A 19916-nucleotide genomic window follows, 5' to 3' on the forward strand; every position below is an offset into this window, starting at 1 on the left:
GAGGGTTGTTGTGATCTGATCACTTGGCTGACAGACATCAACTGGATCCATCCAATTTAAATCATGTTTGGTCAGATTGAGTATGTATGCAGCCACTCGGCGCTCATTAATATATAGACTTCACCTTTATCTTTTTATTATCCCAACTATTTAATAATTAAATGTAACTATCACTCATAATTGCGTTTACTTTTTGGAAAAGACTGATTATAGATAAGGATATAGGGCTGGAAATAACTTTGTTACTAATCGCCATATCTCTAAGATGTCAGTGATGTCAGTATGACAGTAACACTATTGCACTGGGCACAGTTCACTATACCATGCAATTAAGAATTTGCAAGCTCAAATATGTTGCACTTTGGAAATGATCTGAGCAGTGTTACAATGAATCTAGCTTTAACTATTGCAATTGATTTGACTAATTTGATTTTTTTCTAGGCCAAATCAGCCCAACATTGGCACCTGTATTCAAGGGCAGAAAAGTGCATAGCTGAGCCCATAGCAAAGCATGGGTATGGGTCAGACTAAGCCAATGTAGCCACCCGGGTGCCCTGCTCTTCTCTTAAAAGAGCAAAGAGGACATATCGGAAGAGATCCAGGGGCCTGGAGCATTACCAGGACATGCCACCTCCAGGCTTCCAAGCGCCTGCACCCCTTACACCCATGGTAGTTCCGCCACTGCCTGTTGCCTGTGATGTCGGTAATGTTTTCATCCAATTGTGGCCAAATTTTATCAAGCACAGTCAACAATCTGGTTGGCTGTTGGTCACATCAGCATATAGGGATGGTCAGCTTCCAACTAAAGGGCCCCTTACAATCTATTCCTTCTACCAACCAGCAAATGACTCCATCTGTACACTTATCATCATCATGGTTTATTTATAAGGCACCTTAAAAGTCTGCAGCCCCAGTCAGTATTAAAAAATCATACAAAAAAACAAATCACACAATTAGAAGAAGGACATAGGAGGGTCTAGAGGGCCTTGCTCATGAAAGTTCACATAAAATTTTCTCTCGTGTGTATGACCAAAAGACCACAAATTTAAAAGTGTTATTAAACATTTAAATTACAATAATCAATGTGGAAAATTATATTTCCTATAACTGCTCATTAAATTATTGCAGTCATTGAAGCATGTTTTTCGGTTCCAGTGCAAATTTTGGCAATGAATGGAAAGTCACATGCCCTTAATTTCCAGAATGCAAACATAAAAGAACTCTACACTAAAATAAAAAGCCTAACATTATCTATTTATAAATAAAAAGATCTCTTTCAGTTCATTACAGTGCTCACTGTTCAGGCTATATATATATATATATCTATCTCTATCTATATACATATATCTATATATATATATATATATATATATATATATATATATATATATATATATCTATACATATCTATATCTACATCTATATATATATCTATATATCTATATATCTACATCTATATATGTGTGTGTGTGTGTGTGTGTGTGTAGATAGATAGATAGATAGATAGATAGATAGATAGATAGATAGATAGATAGATAGAGATATAGCCTGAAAACTGAGCACTGTAATGAAATGAAAGAGATCTTTTTATTTATAAATAGATAATGTTAGGCTTTTTATTTTAGTGTAGAATCCTTTTATGTTTGCATCCTGGAAATTAAGGGCATGTGACTTTCCATTCATTGCCAAAATTTACACTGGAACTGAAAAACATGCTTCAATGAGAAGTCATAGAAATCTTTCCAAAAATGGGCTTTGTGGCTCTTTATTTAAGCAAAATGGAAAAAGCGAGATGCTCCTATAAAAGGAAGTTATTTACAATGAATGTCTCTTTACAAATAGGCTTCGCATGTGCAAATCTTTTTTTTATTGGACATACATAGCTACTAATTACATCATCATAATGGTTACTATTGTAGGCTGTCAGACAAAATAAGGATCAGGGCCTGAGATCAAATAGTTATAGAACTATGCGGTGCAACTAAACAATAACAAATCTCAGAAGATTAAATTGTCAAATATGAACCATGGATGTAGAATACATGTCTCTGTGTTAACCTGACAATACCCTGAGACTCTGCTAGAAGTATTACATCCCCAATACATGACAGCTGATGTGCCTCAGACATCTTTAGAGACAGCTGATTAGATCTGATACAGGCTGAAAAAGCTGGTGTTGTAGGCAGTTAAGTTACTGTGACATCACTGGCCCCGTCCCTATATATGAATGAACCAGTCCACACAGTGCATTTCTCTTTAAGAATCCTAAAAAGCCTCATACTGCGCCTGCTTACTTCCCTCCTAACATGGTTACTGCAACAAAGGAGCGAGAGAGAGCATAGATATTTAGCTATGTATTAACACTCCAGTTAATTCTTGTATATTACTCAGCTCAGTAATACACAGGAATTGCTATATATTCAAGTAGTGGTTTGCCTTGCTCTTTAAGACAAATGCTCTCTTCTGTACCAGTAAGACTAGGTACACACTACAGAAAATTTCTCCCAATGCGATATCGTTAACGATTTTACCAACAACTGAAAGTCCCCATCAGCATGCCAATTTCTGTATACACACTATTGATGTTTTACATGATTTACTGTCAGATCTGTGCTCTTCATCTGTCATAACCACCGGATGAAAAGATTGTAACTGCACACATCATAGAGATCTATGGACATTACCGGTCATGAGAGCATACACACTGCAGGATTGGAACAACATTGTTCTATCGCTTATAGAATTTTTTAGTCTAGTTTAATAATCAAATCAAACGATATGATGTCCTTTGAAACAATAATCTTTCATCGTTGGAGCATACACACTAATGCGATATTGAGTCGAACGGTCGATTATCATGAGATTGGCCCGATAATCGGGCGAAAAACCTGTAGTGTGTACCCAGCCTCAGGGTAGGTGGCACTCAAAGTATTGGCAAAGACAGTGAGACCTATTAGAGGCTGAGGATGTGAGTAAACAACTGATAGCCAAGAAAGCCTGCAAGGATGTGTCTGTATGTGTCGAAAGCAAAAGCCTCTTCTATTTATATCTGGTTCTGCCCCTCTTGCCTATACCTTGATATAAGAACAAGGGGCCTGATTCATTAAGAATCTTAACTTGAGAAACTTCTTATTTCAGTCTCCTGGACAAAACCATGTTACAATGCAAGGGGTGCAAATTAGTGTACTACATGAAAAAATGGTCAGTATTTAATTTATGTGCAAAACAGAATACTAATTTGCACCCCTTGCATTGTAACATGGTTTTGTCCAGGAGACTGAAATAAGAAGTTTCTCAAGTTAAGATCCTTAATGAATCAGGCCCAAGGTTATTTGTGCAAAATAAAATTCACTAATGATGAATGTAATACCCAGGAAAATCCTAAATATATTTAAAACATATGTCTCTTATTCCCCAATAAGACTTGATTGCAAAGATATCAAACAGCTATTGTGGAAATAAAAAAGTTAAAGCAGAGCAATATTGTTATTAGTATTAATCAAGATAAAAGTATATTTAAAAAATCCTCTAGCATCAAGTTGCTGACCCTTGTTGCATATTGAGATCTAGGGGTATATTTACTAAACTGCGTGTTTGAAAAAGTGGAGATGTTGCCTATAGCAACCAATCAGATTTTAGTTTCCATTTATTTAGTACATTCTACAAAATGACAGCTCCAATTTGCTTGGTTAATATAGGCAACATCTCCACTTTTTCAAACCCGCAGTTTAGTAAACAAAGCCCCTGACCTTTTAGCTATAGATTGCATTTTAATGTTAATTCCATCTTTAAATAATATATGTATGCAGTCAATATTTGCCTGTATTTGTAATTTTATTTTATTATTTTTGTCCCAGAAATGCCCGTTTTTAGGAACTTTTTTAAATCCCAGTAACAGTTTTCAGGAATTTCAATCTGCAATCATGGTAGAGGACAGATAGGTCAGAGCTCGGTGTAGAGTGATTGTGGCAGTAAATTACACCTCTAACCAGAGCTGGATTAAGGGTTGGAGGGGACGGGGCACTTAGGAAAGTGAGTCCCTATTGCCTAAAATTAAGGGCATTGTGTCAGGGCACAAGAGAAAAAAACTGTATTATTGTTACACTTATGTCTCTCTCATTTTACCCTTCATATCTCTCTTCATCCTCTTTCATGCCTCTTTCATTGCAGCCTTCTCTGTACCTCTTTCATTGCACCTCCATGCCCTTCCCATTGTTGTCCCCTCCGTGCCTCTCATTGCTGCCCCCATCATTGCAGCCCCCCCATAGGAGTAATTGCAGCCCACCACCCACATAGGTCTCATGCAGATCCCCCATAGGTCTCATTTTAACCCTCCCATAGGTCTCATCTTAGCAACCCTTCCCAACCTCCCCACTCATATGTCTCATTGTAGCCTTCAAGTGTCAGGATCTGAGTAAATATGAATCACAGATTGTAAGGTAATTTTTGCTGGGGCATCTTTACCTTCTATTTCATGTCATTATACATCAGTTCTATATATCATGATCCCCACAATGTGCAGCACTGCATAATAGCACTTTATAAATAAATAAAGAATAATTATTATAATAATATACTCAGCAGCTGATACAGTATTATGGTAATTATTGTACATTATTATATGTAGTAACATTGCTGGAGAATTTCAGCCTTTTTCATATGAAAGCACTGGGAACAAAGCATGGTATACTAAAGAGAAACACTTTTTGGCTCTTTAGCATTAAAGTGGAAAAAGAAGCACTGAACTACTGCAGACATCTTATGTGGAGAAGCAGGTGCTGAGAGCCAGGTGATTGCAGATAACACTTACAGCAGATTGTGGACAGAGGAACATCAGTGTCTGCACAAATAGATAAGACTTGATGTTATCCTGTTGGTCTTCATTGCATATCACCTGCTGGTAACCCTTTCACAATATACGTATTGCACTGTTCTTGCATTAACAATCCACAGAGTTCTAGCTTAACCACACACATTGAGGGATAGATAATATAGATCTGTTCATTGGGCATGCGGGCTGTGGATTACAAATGGTCACTGTATTGTGGTCAGCTGATGATCACACATGCCAACAATCTGCTTTTCCCTGTGATTAAAATAGGACCCCAGGAGCACTGCTACCCCTGATTCCTGCAACACAATCCAAGGAACTTTATAAGTTTTGGGTTACAGATAAATAAATTGACTATATAAAGGGATGAGGCTTTATTCCCAATGCTTTTATACTGTTCATGAAAACACAATGTGATTTATTAAATCTATATTAAGTTAGAGTAAGGGGACCTGAGTCATTAAGGAAAGTAAGGCAAAAAAGGAGCAAATGTTCTTCGGGACAAACCATGCTACAATGCAAGGGGTGCAAATTAGTTTATTACTTTGCACATAAGCTAAATACTGTATGTTTTTTCATGTAGCACACAGATACTTAATAGCTTTAATTTTACACTGAAATTTAAAGTTGATCTAAAACATGTCCTAACTCAACTATAAATCTGTCCTCACATTTTACATTTAACAACATGGTTTTGCTCAGGTTTAATGTTACTCCATTTCTATGCTTTACTCTCTTTAATGGCTCAGGCCCAGGCGCGCATTTTTCTTTATAATACACACATTTTTCTAATGCACTCTGAAGTGATGATGTCAGAGTTCCTCAAATATACAAATATTATTTAGAATTGGTTCTATATATTAGCATCACTTGGGTATTATAGGTATATTATGCATTATGTAAGAGATCCCAGTAATTACATATCTGACAGATTAATTCCTGTCATTCACGTTATTTCTTAACATTTATTTATATAGGGCCAGCATATACTGCAGTGCTTTGCAATTGGGAATAAACATGGTAATTACACAAGGCTGGATAATAGAAAGACAGAGAGGTAAGTGTACCCTGTTCGCATGCTTACAATCTATACGGAAATAGGAGTTTATTACTCTTACAAGAGGTTAAGGGGCATATATTGCATATTGGTGCTGCCAGATAGCAATGGGAAAAGTGAAAAAGATAAAGGGGCATTTCGTTAAATGAATGAAATGTGTACAAATGAATAACGTCAATTGAAAAACTGCAGCCAGGACAATTAAGACCAATATATATTTGAGAGCAAAAGAAAATGTTGTCAAATTGCACTAAAGCAAATGTTAATCACGCTTCAGCATATACATAAATAGGAACATTTTGCGCACAATATAGCTGGTAAGCTTATAACCAGTTGAGCTTACCCCAATATAGCTATATTGTGCACAAAATTCTCCTGTTTATGTATATGTTGACACACAGATTTAATTCTCCGCGTTGCTCCTCTGTTGATTTTTTCTTGCAGCTCTCAAAAATCAGCGGCGAGATTACCATAGTAACGGTAATAACTTATATATTGATTGCTTTAGAGCACCAGACAATGGTTTCTTTAGCAATGGGAAAGTGTTTAGTGGATTACATTGATAACAAATTGTATATATGAAAGATTACTTTATCCTCTCATTAATAATCACTTTTACACCAATCGCCAAATTACATTTTTAAGTTACTTTTGCTTACATTGCATCGAAAGCAAGCCATAGAAGTCAGTTGTAACATTGTATATTACATTGAAATACAACACAATAACTTTCTCCATCAAGCGCATCTCCACAACGGACAAGAACCAGGGGCCTGATTCATTAAGGATCTTAACTTGAGAAACTTCTTATTTCAGTCTCCTGGACAAAACCATGTTACAATGCAAGGGGTGCAAATTAGCATTCTGATTTGCACATAAGTAAATACTGACTGTTTTTTCATGTAGCACACAAATACTTGATAGATTATTTGTACACTGAAATTTAAAGTTGATATTTGTGTGCTACATGAAAAAACAGTCAGTATTTAACTTATGTGCAAAACAGAATACTAATTTGCACCCCTTGCATTGTAACATGGTTTTCTCTAGGAGACTAAAATAAGAAGTTTCTTAAGTTAAGATCCTTAATGAATCAGGCCCCATGTCATTATAGTTTGTACAGCTATATAAATCGCTGCTGACGTCCTCTGCAGTCAGTGATTATGCAAATATAAGATTGAGAGAACTACATTGGACACAGAAGAAACATCCAGTTTCGCAATACAGTTAAATCAAACCAGACCAGGATTTTTTTGTGTGTGTGGTGTGTTTTTTTAAACTTCTGACAAATTTCCTCCATCGGAGCCCTATTCTTTTTGATGTTACGCTAGATCAAGAACGGCATCGTCTGCAGCCAAAACATAGTGAAAAGGAACGGACATGCCATGGTTTTATTGAACATCTGTGTGAAGCCAGGACGCAGAGTAGACAGCTCCATTACCAAAGGTCACAAGGTTTAGATAGAGAAACTTCTCATCTTATTGCTGGTACTAATTATGTGTCCTGATTTCCTCTTTCCCTGTGTGTTTAACAGGGGGTGAAAGGGATTTCCTGCCGATGAGATGACTTCACTCACTGTGCACACACTCTGCGTTAATCCTGGGGAAAAAAACGCTGCTGTAGCTCTGTGATCTTCGACAGGATGGTGCAAAATTTTGCAATGCTTGATGGCATTAACTATCCAGTTCTGCAATCTGAATATGAGATTTAAATGGCTATTGAAACAATAACACAACCATTATAATGGAAAACATGTTTTTTTCCTTCTAAATATGGAAATGATAAAATGGTTTACATATGCAGTGACTTCTAATATACCTGTTTATTTGAGAGGTACATTAGTCATATATATATTGGATAATGTACTTGCCACATTTATATATAAGTATATTAGAAGTCTGAGAATGTGGAGTGCCGTTATACAGGTCATGTAACTGCTTAACTGATTGATCAACGCATCACTACTTTACTGATTACCTCTTCCCACTTTCCCCTTCAGGACTTTGCCTGGGCTGTTTCCCAGCTGTGAAAGGATTTCTCACGCCCCATTAGGTTATCCTCTGCTCTCAAAGGCTTCAAGAGTGTCCTTAAGACTCATTTCTTTATTCAAGCCTATCAGCCTTCCTCCTTGTCTCTGCTTTCACCCCCACTCCCCCAATCGATACCTCCCTATTTGAGTCTTCCCCTTTAGTATATAAGCTCTCATGAGCAGGGCCCTCTTTGCTTGTGTTCTCCTTCTAATATTCCATCACCCTCTGTACCTCTTGGCCTGCTTCCCTAGCCCTGTTTTCTTGCACTCAGGCCTACTTCACACTGGTCATTACTATCAATCTCACTCACTGTCCCGTAAATAATTTACTCTGCATTACCATGTTATCTATTATTTGTTTATTCAGTATGTCTGGTCTTTCTATTTTGTTTTTCATGCAGCGTGTATGTGCTACCTTTTGTGGCACCTTATAAATAAAAGATAATAATATAATTACAGCTAACGGCAAAGGGTATTTTATTCCTGATGATATATAAACAATTTTTTAATCAGGAAATATTTTTTTTCTGGCTTTTAGTATCATTTCGGTAAATTATGTTTTGATATACTATTTGTTGTAATTTTCTTTTTGTAATAAAGAGACCTGTTACAGAGTGTTTGGGAGGCTTGTGACAGGTTGTGCCGAGCTAAGGTGTTTTGTGCACAAAAAAGAGGTTGCAGGGGTATACGTCAACCAAATAACATTTATATCAAAGCACACACCTCCAGTTTGCAGAGTCAGAGAAGTGTTGTATCAAAGAACACACCTTCTGCTTTTAGTGTCAGAGTCGTGTCAGGCTCTTTGGCAAGAAACAACCATTGTGCCGCAACTACTGTTGTATACAAAAGCTGGAGATGGATTTAGTAGGGGTGGCCTGGATTAGCAGTTGGATATACTTGTTAGATCAGCCTGTGTGTTTTGTAAGTGGAACTAAGAGGGAGGAGTGAAGCAGAGAAGCAATAGACAATGCTTAAACCCTGTGTATCCTTTGCATAGCATGACACTGAAACATAAATAAGGTATATGAGGTAATGGATTATGAAATATAAGTTGTTCTGTCACCATGTAAAAACGTCTGGCCACAGGTCAGAGAATTCCAAAGTGACATCTATCAAAATTGACTCCTTTTAATATATAAGTACTTATATAAGTACTAGATTTATCAAATTTTAATGTTTTATTTACCACTGTGATAAATTATGTTTAGGCATATTTATTTAGTTCAGTTGTATAAATGTGTGTTCTTTTTAATAAGAGACTGGAAAGCTATCATACCACTGGGTCATGCGAGAATATTCTATAACATATGCTGCATGAGGGATAAACTGGTGCAGTGGTTGTTCTGTGTGTAGTTTGTGCAGTGTAATGTCTAGTTAAGGTAACTTTCAAGGACAAAAATAGGAATAAAGAAGAGAAGCTGTAAGTATTGTTCAATGACAGTAGATGAATAAATGTGAAGTATAATCTTTGTCATTCCCCAGTATGGATGAAGAATGTTCTAACATGGCCACTGTAGTGAAATATAGTATCATCTTTAAATATATCTTTCACCTCTCTCACTCTCTCTGTCTCCCCCCCCCTCTCTTTCTCCCCCCACTCATTTTATATTCTTTTTATGCATTTTAAATACATTCTGTTTTCTCATAATTTATCAAACCTAAATCCTCAGTTAAATCTCCAAAAATTGTGATTTATGATCATAGATATCTGCTGCTTTGCATTTCTTTTTGTTTTACTGTGCAGTCCCCATAACAGTGTGTGGGGAGTGCGCCGTAGTGCTATTTACCAATGTCTGAAAACAATTCTTTTTCTCTTTTGTTCCAATGTTCATGTTCGCCAGCTGAAGCTGGCGTACATTAACATAATAGAAACTTTTACTGCTGTCAGCTCTGATCCCTCCCTGTCACATGACTCACTTTCTTGCAGTCCAGGATTTCTGTGCGCATGCCCGAGGTTTTCGGTCGGCGACTGCGCACCGGGATTGAAAGGAGGAAACATCAACGCAATCAGCATCGCATGGGAGAAGAGGAGGAGAGGTAAATGAAAGGTGAGTTTTGCACTTCACAGGAACAGCAGTTTTCGGAACTGCCATTCATGTGAAAGATAGTTCAATCCTTATCTATGCAATGAGGATTGAAAAACTATCTTTCATATTATGCAGTGCATCTTAAATATGCCCCAATATAACATAAAATATAGTTAAAAAGAGCTATCATTAAAAAAAGTAGCCCTGCTTGTAATTGATGTCTGTCTGGTTGTGTAATGTGAATTTATTGTTCAGCACTATTGAAATGAAACACCGTGCACCTGTATTTCACAACTGCTAAGATCTAAGGCTGTTGATAAAAGCAGTCTGAGTAACTGTAAATTATAAACACTTCATGAGCCATGGGACATGAGAACAGAAATTGCAGACTGTGAACAAACATGAGCAACATACAGCTCAGTCTTGTGTGCAGAGAAAACCAGAAAAGAGTGAGCCAGCCAGAACAAACTATGCCAGGAAAGTGGACGTCTTTCAAATGATTTTCAAAGTGAACATCTTGATATATAGAAACTACACAGATTACTTCCCAGACAAATTATTTCCTGAGACAGCATTTTACCCACATGCAGATGACTGATGCTAACAAAATTCAGTCCTTGACCCTTCGTAGCACCATGTGATGTAATGCTGGAGGACAACATGAATACAAAATATTTGTTTACCTGTAGATGACCTCCTCTGAGGCACAGTCACATGACAAGTGTCATGTCTAAAGCACAAGATGCTATGTTTAGCATCAGCTCAGGTAAAGCACTTTTCATGTTTGTGTAAATTACATATTTTTAAAATACTAGAGCAGTCCTGGCCAACCTGTGTCTCTCCAGATGTTGTGAAACTACAAGCCCCAGCATGCTTTGCCAGTAAATAGCTGTCAGGGCATGCTGGGACTTGTAGATTCACAGAACCTGCAGAGCCACAGCTTTGCCAGGCCTGTACTATAGTGTGTTTTATTAGGGAGTAAAAAAACCTACTGTGTTCATTTATTCAGGTCTCTGTTCTCATTGTGGAACCACTTTTGGGATCAGCACATGAAAACAGCACCACAAATGCAGTTTATATCTGTTGTCATGCATCTAGGAGGACTCAGTGCAGTTGGATTCAACGGAGTCCTCCTGAACATATGACACCTACATGAAACCACATATGTAGTTTTAACTCAGTGTGCAGTTTACCCACTGTCATACTTCCCAACTGTCCCCGATTTAGGATTCCTGATCGGGATAGCGTTGTCCCGCTTTGTGGGCAATTTGGGAGGTATGTGAGCTGCTGTCAGAGTGCTACTAGGTGCACGCTCCCCTCCTGGAGGGGTAAGTGATCTCCATTGAGTCCAGCTCACCTTATACATAAGATAATGACCCTTTATTCCCTTGCTTTAGTGCTAGGCAATTTCCCGGGGAGGGTGGCCACACCCCCGGGATGACACAGACACCCCCCCTGATGATGCAGACATGCCCCCGTGATGACGCGGGCACGCCCCCTTTAGTCGACTATCCCGGTTTGAGATCTTTCAGTGTTGGGAGGTATGCACTATCCGTATTTAACTGCACATTCATCTGATACTCGGGTACTAAGGGATTCAGTCTTGTAATGGGACCACTTCAATTGAAGTTGTAGATAAAGTTTCCACAGTATGAAGGCTATCTGGGCTTTTAGCTATGCCCCATGCAGGTTACGGCATTGTATGCTGGTCACTAAGATCTCTGACTAGTATACACCCGCAACTCTTGCAATTTGCTTTCTAGGAGGTTCGGGGGGCAGGTGGGGCTAGGAGAATCGCATCATTGGCCCCTCCGCTAAACTGTCATAGCCATTTTTGATCTATAACAGCAAGGGTTGGAACCAGCATGACGCATGCATTGTGTCACTAAGCCCCGCCCCTCAATTTAACTTACCAAACTGGCCGGGATCCGGATATTGTCCTGCTCTTCCGGGAGTACGTACAGTATACATTAATAATATCCTGATAAACGTATTTTATGGGGGAAACATTTGTTTTTAAAAAATATCTTTTATTTAAAATGCTTTTATTTTAATGACTATGGGCCTGGTTCATTAAGGAAAGTTAAGCAAAAAATTGAGTAAGTTTTCTTACTCAAGTCTTCTGGACAAAACCATGTTACAATGCAAGGGGTGCAAATGAGTTTATGATTTTGCACATAAGATAAATACTGGCTGTTTTTTTCATGTAGCACACAAATACTTGATAGCTTATTTGTACCCTGAAATTTAAAGTTGATCTAGGACATGCCCTACCTCAACTATAAATAGCCCTATGTTATTAACATGTGACTATAATTGAATACTTTTTTTTTTCTGTGTGTTCTCCTGGGATTTAATATTGCACATATGTATATTGTACGGATCCTGCAGTGTGTTGTGTTTGTCTCAATATGGCAAGTGCCATATAAGCAGAGTGTACCTAGACCCATATTCAACAAGAGATATTTCTTTAGAACCACTTCTAGTTACATATGGATGTGCGTATGCCCAATTTATGTGCATTAAAAAACCCCTCAAAAAACCTTAATTTTGCGTGACTTAATAAAACATGCCCCCATTGTTCAGTTCTTCAACATGCTTTCACCAACTCTTTCTACAAACAAAAACAATCCACCCCAGCCCCTCCAAACAATCACTCAGCATAATGTCCAGTATTGAGTCCAATGATTTTTTTCTCCCTAGTTCTGAAAACTCTGGAAAAACATCTGATTTCCTTTCTAGTCAATGAAATGCAAGGGAAATGGTTAGAAATGATTCCCATCATTATTGGATTTTTTTGCATGGGTTACTCTCCCATTGCACAATGGCATTGGAGTATTGGTAAGTGCCATGAGAAAGACAAGGGCATTTTAATTAACAAATGTAACTTTATTTTGTATAAAGATACAAAGAAACAGACATAATATATAACATTCAAATGTGCTGCGTTGTGAATACACTGTGAAACTTAATCAGATATACCGTACTTTATAGTACAATACAAGACATATGGTACAAGATAATACATCCTACACTATACATCAAGTACTGCACTATCCATGCATCACTTTAACAAGACAACAGTTTCAACAAGCAATGGATGTTAGGGGGGAGGTAGCTGGAGAGGGGAAGGGGGGGGAGGTGGAGATCACCTTCCTGTAGCTTTATCGATAAACAGACACATATAAGGGGAGGGTGAATAAATAATGGCAAGATATTCAACAAAACGTCAACCAGATGGGGAAATGGGGTGGAGGGGGTAAAGGAAGGGGGTCACTGGCCCAAAGTTTTATTGAAAATACAGCCACATAGGGAGGAAGGGGAAGAAAGAGGATAATCTAGTCCTCTTCTTCTTCCTCAGGAATGTTCATTATGTTATAGTCATTTAGCAGGCTGTGGATGAGCTTGCGATAGTCCTGGATGGACATCTTCTCCCTTTTCAAAATGAGGGGACTCCTGGTAAACCATAAGCTTCCTTAAAACAGTTCGTAAGGTGCCAGACCTGCAGGATTCCCCAATAAGTGTCGTTTTTATAATCCATAAAATATACAATGGTATGAAAGGCAAGCACACTGTCTCTAAGTTCACTGTCTCAATGCATTCAACAGTGCCTGGGCATAGGGGCAGTCTCAAAAGACATTGTGCGTTGTTTCCTTGTTGACAATGAACCAGGGGCAGTGACCATATATGCACAGGTTTTGGGAGTGCATGCATGTCCTGAGAGGCAAACCCCCCTAGATAACCATCCATGCTAAGTGGTAATCTCTATAAGTCAGCTTCTTGTGCTAATCTCTGATGACTCCCATGGCACCCTGTTTCCCTTTTCTGGGCATGCTGGTCTCCTCTCGCAGCTCAGGCAGGGGCGTGTAGCCAGAGTGGACTTTCCTGAAAAAGAAAGAGACATTTCTCACCCTTTTCCAGATTATCCACCTTAGAACGAAAGATGATGCGTCTGGATTCTTCCTTGAAGTGCCTCTCTTGTTAAACATGTCAGGTATAATTCAGGTATCTGCAAGAGTATAATGTCTAAAACATACAACAATGTGATTATCCATGATCGATTTGCTGATTCTATTTATAGAATGGAATGCTATTTTCAATATTAAAAAATAAAAACTTTCCTAAATATTCAGCTCTCCAAATATGGAGGTAAAAATATGGCCTCCATAATGAATAAAGTATAAAGAAATGTATCAAATATTAAATTGTTAGATGATCAATTACATTGGTTTACACGTACCTACTAATTGCGGATTGTGGTACAAGACAGGTGAACTTTAAGGGACAGGGGGCCTGATTCATTAAGGATCTAAACTTGAGAAACTTCTTATTTCAGTCTCCTGGATAAAACCATGTTACAATGCAAGGGGTGCAAATTAGTTTTCTGTTTTGCACATAAATGAAATACTGACTGTTTTTTCATGTAGCACACAAATATCAACTTTAAATTTCAGTGTACAAATAAGCTATCAAGTATTTGTGTGATACATGAAAAAACAGTCAACATTTAACTTATGTGCAAAACAGAATACTAATTTGCACCCCTTGCATTGTAACATGGATTTGTCCAGGAGACTGAAATAAGAAGTTTCTCAAATTAAGATCCTTAATGAATCAGGCCCAGTAACTGTTTACTTATAGTCCATTCCCAGTTTTAGCATATGGTCAAAAAGTATTTTTAGCCCTTTCAAATAACGCAGTTTTGGAAATATTGAAGATGAGGCAATGGCCATTACTGTCATTGGAATTCACTGGATAAACATTAGTTCAATTGTGATATAGAATACAGCCCATATATATCGCTTTAAGCTCATGAATTATTTTAAGCAATGAAATACAACAAACACCTGTGTATGCACAAAGCAACCACATATACACATTTATTTAAAAAAATGATGAGCTGCACGTCTCCATAGCATCTCTCGGAAGGAACAGCCTTGATATGTTAAGCAAGAAGACCTCTACACACGTTTCGTTAGAACGTCCCTTTACAATGCACATTTATTTACTCTCCTTTTGTGATGAATTCCTCTAACAGAATGTAATGATTGTCACATGAATTATTGTTATTAAACAGAAGTGGGCAGGCATTTTAGTCTCTATATTCAGTGTCATTTTTCTTCTACTTCCTGTTGTTCTGACTCTCTTCTATGTAATTTATATTTTCACATATGCTACAGTGATTCATAGTAATTACTCTCAAAGAAGGGGTTTATGGATTGAATAAGAATTCATAGCGATTGCCATTAGAAGCAGAGACCAGTTGCAGCACAGAAAAGAAATGACAGTTAATGAGCTCAGGCAGTGCTTGCCAAACAGGAAATCCCCGTCTCATATGTCAGTACTGGTGGGAGACTTTAAAGGGCCAGAAAAGGCCAATTTCCGGAAAAAAATATTTCTATGCTGCCTTTTCAAGTAGGCATATAGTAAACAACAACATTATTAAGGAAGCAGCATATTTCCTGCTTGTAATACATATAGATGCAGGTTCTAATATTTGTATTGAAGTTCTGAGAAAATAAAAAGATCAACATTTTCCAATTGTCTATAAGTAATTGAAAATACTATATATATATATAAAGCATTGACTGAATGATAAAATATTTCAAAACTTGTATTTACAAAACATATTACACTTATTTCACAAACTTTTAGAATGCTATTTGTTTGTTAGTGTCACTATTTGTTTGTTAGTGTCACTAAAGGCGTACTTGCCAACTTTCAGCAAGTGTATTCCGGGAAAGGGGCGTGACTAGAGGGCGGGAGGGGGCGGGGTGCGGCCAAACGCGTCATTTGACCGCACCATGGCGTTTTGTCTGGGGGGGGGCGGCAAAATGTCACGATTTGCCGCGGATCACGTCATTTAGACTAGGCATGTACAGGATGCGGGAGACATGCCTGCTGCCCCAGGAGTCCGTGAGACCAACCCGGGAGATTTGACTAAAGGGCCTATATAAAAGTGTGCCCCCCCCCCCCCCCTATTTCTGCACAAATGCAAAAATCTTGCATTCAGGATATATATTTAAATGAGATTTCATGGGTGGAGACGGCACAGTTACGATGCCATTCCCTGGTTTGTGGACGTTGCACATCCCCTTACCCTCTGCAAAGAACCTGCATATTCATGCCCTTGTTTTCACTGGGACGTCTTTTGCACTTTTTAGGTGCTCTTTATATGAGATATTGCGTTTCTCTTCAATAAAAATATTTAAATGTATTATAGTGACACATTAGACTGTCTTAATGTTCCCTCTGATTTATTTGAGACATGAACGAGGCTAACCCAAGCCTATTTTTAGGAGAAATGTGGAGAAGTTGAAGTGAATGGTCCTAAAGAGGTTGAAGGACTTTGAAGTGATGTTTTTATTTGTATTCTTTCCACTATGCACATTAACAACCAGACCTGACATTGGGGTGATACAGGTGGATGGAGGCATGGTTTAGGTGTATCAGGGGTTTGGCCAAATTTCTCCTGTTTTTCCAGGACAAATTGGACCAAATGTTGTGAGGTATGACACTAAAGCTAGGTACACACTACAGAAATTTCAACCAACTTTTTATGCCGAGCGATTTTACATGCGATCGATGTTCCGATCGCTCGGTCCATGGACTGCATACACACTAGCCTCGTTTAGGACGATAAAGGGAAGAGTGGACGTCCCTTTAGCGACTTTTTACAGCCATGTTGTCGTGAGCAATGACTGTAATTTCGTACTCACTGTTGTGGATCGGTCGGAAGTTTATACACACTACACAGCGGAAACGAGATTGGAATGAAAATATTAAACGGTACGACCAACCAAATGAGGCGACAATCGTCCATTTGGGCAGACTTTCGACCATCGTGTCACTCCACACAAGGACCGACTTTTGAACAAGCGGTCGTATGTCGGCTGATTTAGCCGATTATTGTATGAAAACTGTGTAGTGTGTACCCAGCTTTAGTGAATGTAAAGAGAAATTAACAGGTCGTTAATGCCTTCATTTCCTGAATTCTAGATCAATTGAGAAAATGAAGCTGGTTTGACCATGTTCGATTCTGGTTCCTTGCATCTGAGCATAAATTGATACATTTTAATGGTTTGTACTGACAAACGTGAAAGAGTAAGTAAACAGCAAATTAAGTTGTTTTGCAGTTAGAATTAACACATTTTAAAATATTGTATTATGTAAAAATTATTTAAATAGTGTTTAAAAATAAAAAATATTTAAAAACACTAATTTTAACACAAACGACGAATGGCAAACCACGAATGGGTAAATGTGGGAGTGTACTGCAAAAACAAACTAAACACAGTGAATGCGAGGAGCAAATTTTGAAATGCAATTTAGAACTGGGATCTATTGAGGATTGTACTGCAGACATGTAACCATTGAACCAGGGGTATTTGATCAAATTAATTTGAGAGCATTTCTAATTTTGGATGGAATTTGGATAATGGAGGGTAGCTGGGAATTCATTGGGGGGAGGGCAAATTAATTACTGTGCTTTCCTCATTTCCTAAAAAGAGTCAGCAATTCCATGGAATACTAAGCCCAATTTCCAGATTCCCATATAGCTGTTTAAGATTTAATTCAAGATTTAATTTAGCGTTCACTCAAAACCAGATATATTGGAAATGTAACAAAAGATGCTGCCTCTGTGTAGTCTGTGTAAATCAGCCGTAGCTGTTTGCTTTTTACAGATAACCTTCTAGTAAAATGTCCTTAGCAGTCTCCTATTACTCAGATTGTGCATTGTCATTTCCAGTCATTTAATGTCCCATGTGGCTGAATTCTTATCATGTTGCTTTCAAATGAAACTGGCCTGAGGTCATCTCTATCTCTGTCAAGGAACAGATTGCTCTGGCAGTATTTCAATACATTCTCCACCTGGAAGAACAGGCAGATGCACATTGATAGACAAAGATTTCTATGACAAATAACAGCTTTAGACACTTTGTATTCTACAGAATAATCAATAAATAACCTGTGGGAAATGTTCAAAGCAAGGCTACATATACGATGTGCTATATTAAATCTAAAATATCCACAGGAAATGCTCACTCTTCTATGCTTATTATGTTAATAAGTGAACAATGCAGATTGAATTTATTTGATCATTGCATATTTTTATTATTTGTTACAGATAATTATAAAGACTGTTTTGCATTGTGTAATTCTGGTCTGCGAATAATGATAGCTTAAATTGGTGAGGTCCTATCTGAATCCCAGAAATAACAATGTTGCGCCTAATAGCTGTGGCAAGGGGTTCGATACACAACGCATACAATAAGAGCGACAATGGACATCCCTGTCATGTTCCATTGCTCAAATGAAAAGTAGTCAATGTCATCCTATTGGTGAGAACCGCCGAGGAGGGGTGGTGGTAGAGCGCCTGAATACCCATGAAGAAGGCCCCCCTGAATGCATGTACAGGAAATGAATGCAACCTCTGTATGGAGATAAGTTCTCTTTAAGTCACTGCTACTTAGCTTCCCTATAATGCATACAATCTTGCATATCGACCAACATTTTGGATTATGATGAAAGTCAGCCAGCTGGCACATCAGTTATATATTATTATTATTAGTTTTTATTTATAGGTTGCCACAAAGTTCTGCAGCACCATAAATGGCGGCATGGAGCCTAAAGCCGAGTGACTGTCCAATCTGGTCACACACATGGGTGGCCACCTTAGACAACATCTTGCCACTTGGCACTAAAGCCGAACAGCCAGAAAACTTCTACCATCATAGGGACTAGTTAGATGACCGCACACTGAGGCCAATAGAAGTCATCTTCCAAACTCAGTTTTATAGGATCAATATTGAGCATCATGGAGTTTTAGGGCCACATACATGGTAATATCGGCCCAATTATTCACTATCACTAGTAATACTGCAGTGTATGTATATAGAATTAGCACTCCCTAATGCATTTTTGGTAGGATAACTAGAAGGAATCCCTGTATTATTTAATACTCTAATACAATTATTGTTTAATCCACGGCCTGACTATCCAATAGACTGACTAGGCTGCAGCCTAGGGCGCTAGGCATTTGGGGGAGTGCAAAGTTTTGGTGGTGCAAAATGGTGACAGGGAGAGGTATAAGTTGTTCTCCAAAGTAAAAAGAAAACCTAAAAAAATGTAGTAAGGGTTTAATCTTGATGTATTTCCCAGTGGTAAACACAGGATTTGTAGAGAGGGGTTTCCACACCACACCGCCAGTGGGCATGACCAACATGCATGGGAGCGTGGCTATAATTTTATCCCCATCATATACATGGGCAATGCTGTGTGCACTACTGTTAGTTGCATGTAGCTCTCACTTTTCAAGTAGAAGCACGTGAAGCAGGGTATACCTTCCAACTGTCCCTACAGTCAGGACAAAGTCCTGACTGAGTGTGTCAGAACAGTTGGCAGACTGTCCTGCTCTTCTACCTGCTTTTGCTGCATTCACTACTTGTTGTTGCTGTTTGATTCCTAGGCTCAGTTGCTGCTTGTCTAGATCCTGAAATGTTGGGTCCATGTTTGGAAAAAGGACAGGTACAAGATATAGAAATCCCAGCATCGCTTCTCGGCCTTTTGGCTAAGATCAAGTGTAGTATCTGTTCTTATCAGTTTACCAACTACCCGGTGGAGGTTATGCTGAGTGTGGCTCATCCGATAGCCCACTCTAACATCGGTGAGGGGCTGATGTAGACTCTGCTGCATGGTGCACTTGTCTCTCTCCTGCCCAAAACCCAGAGGACATACCTGAGTGTGGCTCATCCGATAGCACACTCTAACCCTGGTGAGGAACTGTTTAAAACTTGTGTTACCCGATCGAAGCCGGCCAGGAGCAAGAAGACCGACCCCGGGGAAGAAGCGCTGCCGACCCCTGCCTGCCGGGAAGAAGACACCAGGAGCACCTCCGGCCGAAGAAGCCCTCCTCTCCTTGGGCCCTGCTCCAGCGGAAGAAGCTCCTCCTCTTCAGCGGAAGCCCCTGCT

At 38.6% G+C, this 19916-nt stretch overlaps 1 pseudogene; it reads left to right on the top strand.

Annotated features, from left to right (window-relative positions):
* Positions 1-19495: 19495 nt before the first annotated feature.
* On the top strand, positions 19496-19606 carry LOC142137181 (U2 spliceosomal RNA; annotated as a pseudogene).
* The last annotated feature ends 310 nt before the right edge of the window (positions 19607-19916 follow it).

This window comes from Mixophyes fleayi, chromosome 1 (genome assembly GCF_038048845.1).
Source record: "Mixophyes fleayi isolate aMixFle1 chromosome 1, aMixFle1.hap1, whole genome shotgun sequence".
Lineage (NCBI taxonomy): Eukaryota > Metazoa > Chordata > Amphibia > Anura > Limnodynastidae > Mixophyes > Mixophyes fleayi.